The 8,644-nt window shown below is 40.3% G+C and overlaps 1 long non-coding RNA gene across 1 annotated transcript; it reads right to left on the bottom strand.

The window, feature by feature from the left end:
* Positions 1–687: 687 nt before the first annotated feature.
* LOC115460760 lies at positions 688–8,151 on the bottom strand. The gene is made up of 3 exons (XR_003940555.1): positions 8,141–8,151; positions 4,135–4,137; positions 688–770 (listed from the first exon to the last, which is right to left on the bottom strand). It is a non-coding gene; the product is annotated as an uncharacterized LOC115460760 (long non-coding RNA).
* Positions 8,152–8,644: the final 493 nt, after the last annotated feature.

The following is an 8,644-nucleotide window of genomic DNA, read 5'->3' as shown; positions in this document are numbered from 1 at the left end:
ATTTTCATGCGGAAATCAAAGCATATTCTATAACAATGCACTAATCAGTGTTGTTAATTGGATGTTAACAAATAATTATCAGCACTAATTGGCATTAAGGTTTACACGCACAACTCATTAAACGTGTTCTTTAATGTGGTGTGCATAAATTCTAAGTCGCATAGTTGAAAAGGGGCAGGATGTGGGCGTTTCTAAAATCTATGCGCATTATAGAATATACCTGCTCTGTGCCTAATTTAAGCCTCGGGACTTATGCCATGCAAACCATGACGTCAATGGGCACAACTACATTTTGTCGTCTGGAGAGGTGCTTGGAATAATTCTATATACAGCATAGAAATTTAAGCCTATTCTATAAAATTTAGGTGTACTTTACAGAATACGCCTGGATGCATTTTTTTCTGTAGGGAATTTTCAGGCCCCTTATATAAAATCTAGCCCATTACCTGTGAAGATCTTGCTCAGAGAGCCAAAGCCTATGTGATGACTCATATCTCAGTGCACAATATCGCACAATCAGAAGCCGACTCTACTCTCCCTTTCATTCCCTTAGAGATTCTATGCACTCATCCCAATTTTTCTTGAATTCATTTACAGTCTTTGTTACCATCACCTCCACTGGCAGGCTGTTCCACAAATTCAACACCCTTTTCATGAAGAAGTATTTCTTCAGGTTACTTCTGAGTCTATCCCCTTTCACCTTCATCCTTTGCCGTTTCATTCCAGATCTTCCTATCAATTGAAAGAAACTCACCTCCTGTGCATTTATGCTATGAATATATTTAAACATCTCTATCATAGCACCCTCTCTCACCTTTCTTCAAAGTATTCATATTGAGATCTTTAAGTGTGCCCCCACATGCTTTATGACAAAGACCACTGACCATTTTAACATCCACCCTCTGGACCATCTCCATCCTGTTTATATCTTTTTATGGAGATATATACTTATTGGTATATAATGGCACATAACAACAGGCAAAACAGAGAACAAGAGAATCATAGAAAACTGAACCCCCATTCCCTCCAACTCCCCTCCCCCCCTTTCCCACCCCAAGGCAGATCCCCAGCAATAAGACCCTAGGACAAAACAATACTGTGAGCATATTATATGCATGTGAGGCTATGACAATTCAACCACAAGGAGGTCACGACCTCTAGGACAAATTCCAGTTGTTCAAAAAGGCCAACCGAATAGTGCAGTCATGGTATGCAAATATGACAGCCATAGACAAAAGAACTGTTTCTTGGTTTTGACACCTCTAGTGTCCATAGACATATGCTCCATGGTTAAGAGTTCATGCATTTGATTGGACCACAGCAGAAGGGTAGGCGACTCTGGATGAATCCAGTGGAGCAATATACACTACTTGGCAATAAGGGAGGCTTTGCGCAAGAAAAAACTAAACAGTTGTATGTCTTCCACTAGGGTTACCATATTGGCGGAGACAAAAAAGAGAACAGAAAAAAATCAAAATGCTAAAGAAATATCTAATCATAGTTAAGAAGCACACATCAAACAGTGACTTACTTACAGTACAGCAGTAGACAATCTACTTTTCAAGAAATTCCGGATTTGAGTTTGACTGAGTCTGAGCCCAAGCGTACTTATCAGTAAAAAGCATATCCCTCAACAACTTTGGCAGGCTTCTGAGATACATGTGAAAGTGTTTGCATGACATATGCTTAAAGTCGTGCTGCATGAACAAAATTCCTTTGAAAGATTCAACCAGCAGGGAACAGAGATGGGATCAGCAATGCCTTTCTCTCTCTTTAGCGCCTACATGTGTCCAGGCTGACTAATAAGCCAGAGATAGTTTCTCTCATTATATGGGTAGGTGTGTTGGTTATAGGCACGTAAAAGAAAAAGAGTACATTTCCCTAAAAATTAAAAATCCTAGAGGACATTTCTAAAGACATCCAAAATGAGGACATGTCCTCTTAAAAGAGGACATATGGTAACCCTACCTTCCACTATCACCGACATGTCGTCCAGAAGACACATCCATGGGGAGGCATCCCAGTTCTGCTGATAAAGGGAGCTTAAGTTCACCCACCTACTTGCCAAAACCTCTGAACCCCTGGACACTCCCAAATATAATGTTTATATGAGGCGTTATCCACATGGAACTTCAGACAGGTCCCATCAGTTGGGAAACCCATCCTTCTCACTCTTGATGGATGTATGTACATGCACATAAGGAGTTTATAATGTAGCTCTTGTAGTTATATACTTGTTGACAAGCAAGGGCTGTCCTTATGGCTTACAAGACACTCCTCCACAGTAAAAGGTCCAAAGTCCAGGGACCATCGAGCCACTATTTTCTAGAGAGCTCCTCATCATCTGATCCCACCACCCCCTAGTGCTGGATAGCCATGTGATCCCACCACATTGGAACGGTCGGCAGAGCAAAAGTAGTGTTTCATCTCATTGTCCTTCCTTTTTGACATCTGTGAGTTTGCAGTGCTATTTAAGATGTCCAATGCCAATATCTCTATTCACAACTTGGAGGTAAAAGCACTCTAATAACTCCCAATAATGCTGGTTCGATTGGAGCTCGGGGTTAGGCTGCTATCTTTGCAATGACATCACCGGAACTCCCTACCTGTTTATATCTTTTTGAAGGTGTTGTCTCCAGAACTGGACACAGTACTCTAAATGAGGTCTCACCAGAGACTTATATAGAGGCGTTATCATCTTCTTTTTCATGGAATGGCCAGGAGGAAAAAGAGATGATGTATCTTTATATAAGTCTCTGGTCAGACTTTATTGGGAGTATGGTGTACAGCTCTGGAGCCTGCGCCTTCAAAAAGATATAAACAGGATGAAATCAGTCCAGTGGATGGCTACTAAAGTGGCCAGTGGTCTTTGTTATAAAGTGTATGGGGGACAGACTTAAATATCTCATTATGTATACTTTCAAAGAAAGGTGAGAGAGGAGAGATATGATATATAAACCATTCCGATTTGCTGTTGCAATATGTGACGGTATAGTAAATAAATAAATGATAAGCGATAAACATGTAAATACTTCCATGGCATAAATGCACAGGAGGCAGACTTCTTTCAGTTGAAGGGAAGCTGTGTAGTGAGAGATCATAGGATGAAGGTAAAAGGATGATGAATACATGTGCAGTGGGGTTGTCCCAGTAAATGTCCATATAGTGATGAAACCTCTACTTAAACAGTAATAGTGACCATGGTCAGTGAGAAAAGAAACCCCAATGGAGGTGAAAGAACAACCAACTCATGACCATAGCAGAACCAACCAAAGAGTAGGGTAAGAATGGCACTTCCAAGTGACATAAGGAAGACAAGATGATTATTATATATAATTTTTATTTAGGATACATCAAAAAGACAACACAGCGGCCGTGTTTCAACGCCTAAGCACATGCCTCAAGAGTCTGACAGATTTGGTGTAAAAAGATCAGCAGGACTTCTCTACAGCTAAGGAAAAGCACAAACAGGCTATATTTCTCACAGTGAAAGCAACTCCACAAATGTGATATTTCTCCAGCTGTGCTGAAAAGTAAGTACACCAGCCTGCTTGTAATCGAAATAGAAAAACGCCTATATTGTGACCCAAATCGGGAGATAGACGTTTATCTCACAAAAGCGAATAAAGCTGTATAATTGAAAGCCGAATTTGGACGTTTTCAACTGCACTCCGTCACGGATGCGGACAAAGTTGATGGGGGCGTGTCGAAGGCGTGGTGAAGGCGGAACTGGGGCGTGGTTATCTGCCGATCAGAGATGGGCGCCTTTCGCCGATAATGGAAAAAAAATATGCGTTTTTAGCGAGAATTTAGGGCACTTTCCTAGACCCTGTTTTTCCACGAATAAGGCCCCAAAAAGTGCCCTAAATGACCAGATGACCACTGGAGGGAATTGGGGATGACCTCCCCTGACTCCCCCAGTGGTCACTAACCCCCTCCCACCACAAAAAATGATGTTTCACAACTTTTTATTTTCACCCTCAAATGTCATACCCACCTCCCTGGCAGCAGTATGCAGGTCACTGGAGCAGTTGTTAGGGGTGCAGTGGACTTCAGGCAGGTGGACCCAGGCCCATCCCCCCCTACCTGTTACAATTGTGCTGCTTAATGCTTAGTTGTCGAACCCCCCCAAACCCACTGTACCCACATGTAGGTGCCCCCCTTCACCCCTTAAGGCTATAGTAATGGTGTAGACTTGTGGGCAGTGGGTTTTGAGGGGGATTTGGGGGGCTCAACACACAAGGGAAGGGTGCTATGCACCTGGGAGCTCTTTTACCTTTTTTTTGTTTTTGTAAAAGTGCCCCATGTGTGGTGGTGTCACAGTCCGTATTTTAACAGAGTTTATATTTCTTACTGTCCAGGGGATTGACGAATTCATTGCCTTGGGTCTTGAAGGAGATAAACGCCCATGGAGATAGACGTTTTCGTTCAATTATGCCCCTCCAGATCTCTCAGACTCCTGAGGCAGCTGCTTAGGCACCGAAACACGGCCACTGTTTTGAGTCTTTTTGGTGTATCCTAAATAAACATCATATACAAGAATCATCTCGTCATCAGGACCAGTATTTACCAGGAGGCTTTTCTTTCTTTTCTCCACTTTCACTATAAATCAGATACTACCAGTGCTGTAGGTCTGAATCAACTGATTACTGGAATCTGTTCCTTGGAAAAATAATTACACTGTGGCAGATACAGACACAAGGTACAAACAACAAGTAGCAAGTAAGGGGGTCTTTTACTAAAGGTTAGCTTGAGTTATCTGCAGCAGGGTCCATAGGAATAAAATTATTTACAATGTCTCCAATGCTTTATAATCCTAACTCCAGATCCCAGAGAAAGTCCAAACTCCCTTCTTCTCAAGTCTACTGCTAGTGATAACAGAGGGTCAGTACTGTTCAACATAATTTCCACTTACAGTTCCAGTTACTGCTGTTGTGCAGCTCAGGGACTCTGAGACTCAGATACATGTTCTTGTAATCCAGACCAGATAAGATGTACTTGAATCCTCAGGAACACTATAGATTTCGATGATGTTTCCTTCAGCCTAGTTGATGTTCCTGGACAACCAAAGATGGGAGAAATTGAGGTCACCCTGCTGCTAGATATACAGAAGGAATGTAGAAGGTCCTTGTTCCCTCAGGCATCCAACAGGGCAGATGCTTAAGTGACTTCTTTCTCCTGTATACTTCTGAATTATTCCTTGACCTCCTTTTACTAGCTAACAACTATGGGGGCAATATTCTATTGTGTCTGGGTGTGTGTGGATGGCCAACATTTATCTGGTTATGTGTCAATATTCAGCTCTTAACGAGATAAGCTAAACCAGACAAAAAAGGACACCTATTTATTTTCCGTATATAAAACATGCTTCTCATGCGAGTGAAGTCAAGATGCCGGTGGGTGTTGTGTAGAGAACATTGGCATTTTCATTTGATTACTTTCCTTATGGCTCCAAAATGACATCTCAACAAGAAATAGTATTAGGATTTTGAAAATGTTTTTTAAAAATATTCTCCCCTATACACGAATATTAATATCTTATGGAGAATTCATTTTTCATAATAAATATTACAATTATATGTGTGAAGGTGCTCAGATGTTCCAACTAGAATCAGCAAGAGGCTGAACTTATACAGATATCAATCATTGTACCAAGCAGTCCTAGAATTTTTTTTGTATATAGCAATCCTTTCAAAAACATAAAAAGTTTTTTAAAAACTTTATATATGCTCACTCTGACAAAACTGGACTGCAATCTGTTGCACTGAATCTAGTGGAGCCAAATCGTGTTAAGCCATCCCAAGTGAATAAAAAGTGATAATCCGATTGGGATTGGAGTTTTAAGTTGGAATGTCTGAGCACCTTCACCCACATAATTGTTATATTTATTATAAAAAATTAATTCTCCATAAGATATTAATATTCCAAAATGACATGGCAAAATTCGGGTCCGGTGCTCAAACTAAGATCGAGCAGTTCACCCCGCTGAAGCTTCCTTCAATACATTTGAGTGAGTCCTCTGCTGAGACGCCAGTTGGTGGACAGGTGGCATCATTTGGACCAGGGAGTTTGTTCCAGCCCTAATGCTCAATTCTTTACCATGGATTCTCCCGGAGTATCTGCTAATGACACATTATTGCAGCACGAAGCCAGAGAATGAAGTTGGACAGTCTGTGTCTGTAGGTACAGTATGATTCCATCTATGCCTAGACCTGAGGTCTCATAAGATGGACACTGCTCTAACTAAACGTTCATTAGAGGTTTCTGCTTTGGTGGTAAATGTTTCTAATTTGTCTCAAAAGCAAGAAAGTACTGCTCAAGAATTTCAACATAGAATCTCTGATGCTGAAAAGAAAATTCAGGCGAATAAATCTACTGTTTCAGCATTGATTAAAGATAAAGTTCTATTGCACAGGAAATTGGAAAATATAGAAACTTTTCTGAGACATTTAAACTTGAAGGTTCTAAACTTTCCTCCAGTTATTGGACAAGATCCTATAGTAACATGGAAGAAATACTTGATGGAGGTTGGTAGAAGCCTCTGTTCCTCCTTTTAATAAAGTTTATTTTCTTCCTGTGGAAAAACAAAACCGTAATAATGAAGAAACTAATAATCAATCACTGGACATCTCCACCATATTAGAAAGCTCAGCAGATGAGATTTGAGTGTACTACTTTATTAGTAAGCTTTGTCTGAGAGCAAGACCTGAATGCTATTTTGAGACTCTGTTTTAGAAAGTCAACAATTTTAATTTCTGGGACAGAGAATATGGATCTACCCTGATGTGTCACATGTCACCAGTGTTGTGACGATTACATCACCATCACATCACATCTGGGACTTATATTCTGCCAATACCATGATAGTTAATCAATCGCTATCTGTTAAAGCCATATATATGGAAAAAAATGTGATTTCATTTTTTTGTGAAACTGCAAATTACCACATACTCTAATAGAAAAAGGAAAAGAATTCCAAACCACATCTGCCTGGTTAAGACAAAGAATGAGGGGGACATCCAAGATGGCTGCACGCATTTAGGAGCAGTGCAGACCTTAATTTTCTTCTAACATTATGCCTAAAAGAAGAGGAAAGGCAGCGGTTTGGGCTCCCCCAACGCCTAGCTCCTTACCTTCTGGTCCTATTGACCATTTTTTGGAGGACACCAAACCAAGGTAATATGCTTGGGAGCGGATCCGTAGGAGATGCCGGCATGTTAGAGGAGTTTTTGGCATCTCCCGGAGTGGATACCACGCTGAGTCCCGATGCTAGAACTCCACCCCCGCAACCCTTACGGACAAGTTCCCCCTCTGTAGTAACGAGCAATCAAACGCCGCGGATTTGAGTTGATCTCGAGTGGAGTCCAGGTTAAACAGCCTCAGAGGGAGCCAGAGGGATCCTCATTGCCCCTGGAAGGAAGCAAACCGTTGATAGAAGATGTGGGACAAAAAGTGTCAGGTAATGGAAACTGATTTATTTGAAATGCCTTTACCGATTTTGGAGAAACTTTCAGTGGTCTCTCTTGATTCCCTATGGGACTTGGTCTCTCAACTGGTTCAGTCACAATTTTAACAAATAAGACTACTATTTCAAAAGGTTAATGTTACTGAGAAGAAAGTGGATAAAAATGAATCTGAAATTAAAATATAGTCTGAAAAGATTGCTAAGGTAGAAGAAAATGTTTCAAATGCAGGAATTATTTAAACTGCTATTTTGAAAGATATTACAATTTTTAAAAACAAAATGGAAATCTATGAAAATCATATGTGAAGATATAATTTAAGGTTTATAAACTTTCCCAAGCTTAAAATGATAAATCCATTGCAGATGAAACAACGTTATTTTAAGGAACTTTTGGAGATACCAGAAGTAAATTTGCCACCTCTTACTCAAGTCTACTATGTACCTTCTAAAGTACAAGAACAACCACAACAACAACAAGAATCTTTGGAGACATCTGATATTGAATTAGCAGCTGCCACAACTTTGGTTGCCACACTGCCAGACAAACAATGGTTCTTTAAATTGTTTTTTAAACACAAGGACAAAATGTTTTTGGGTTTAAAGATTTCGATGTTCCCGGATGTTTTGAAAGAAACAACAACAAAAAAAACCGTAAACAATTCTTAATACTGAAACCAGAGGTATTGAGACTAGGTGCCACTTTCTATCTTCGTTTTCCTTGTAAATGCATAGTATGTTATATTTCATATAAATATGTTTTCATAGATCCATCACAATTAACATCGTTTGTAACATGGAAAAGAATTAAAGGAGTAAAATAGAATGTACCTTCTTAGATTGTCTCCTGAATGTAAATTTCTTTAAAAATTTATTTTACTAATCCTGCTATAGTAAGTAGGATGTCCCCTCTTAAAGTGGACTTGAGTGTTTAATTATGTGTTGAAAAAATATATTTTCTTATTTTTTGTTACTTTTTGCCTAAACACTATCTAATCATCCATGTCCAGCATTTCTTCTCTCTCCCCTCCTCTCCCCTGCCCTGCATGCACCCATGTCCAGCAGTGACCCTCCTCTCCCCTGCCCTGCATGCACCCATACCCAGCGACCCTCCTCTGCCCTGCCCTGCATGCACCCAGATGTCCAGCAGTGACTCTTCTCTCCCCTGCACTGCATGCACCT

Source organism: Microcaecilia unicolor, chromosome 1, assembly GCF_901765095.1.
Source record: "Microcaecilia unicolor chromosome 1, aMicUni1.1, whole genome shotgun sequence".
NCBI lineage: Eukaryota > Metazoa > Chordata > Amphibia > Gymnophiona > Siphonopidae > Microcaecilia > Microcaecilia unicolor.
This window is presented reverse-complemented; position numbering and strand designations above follow the sequence as displayed.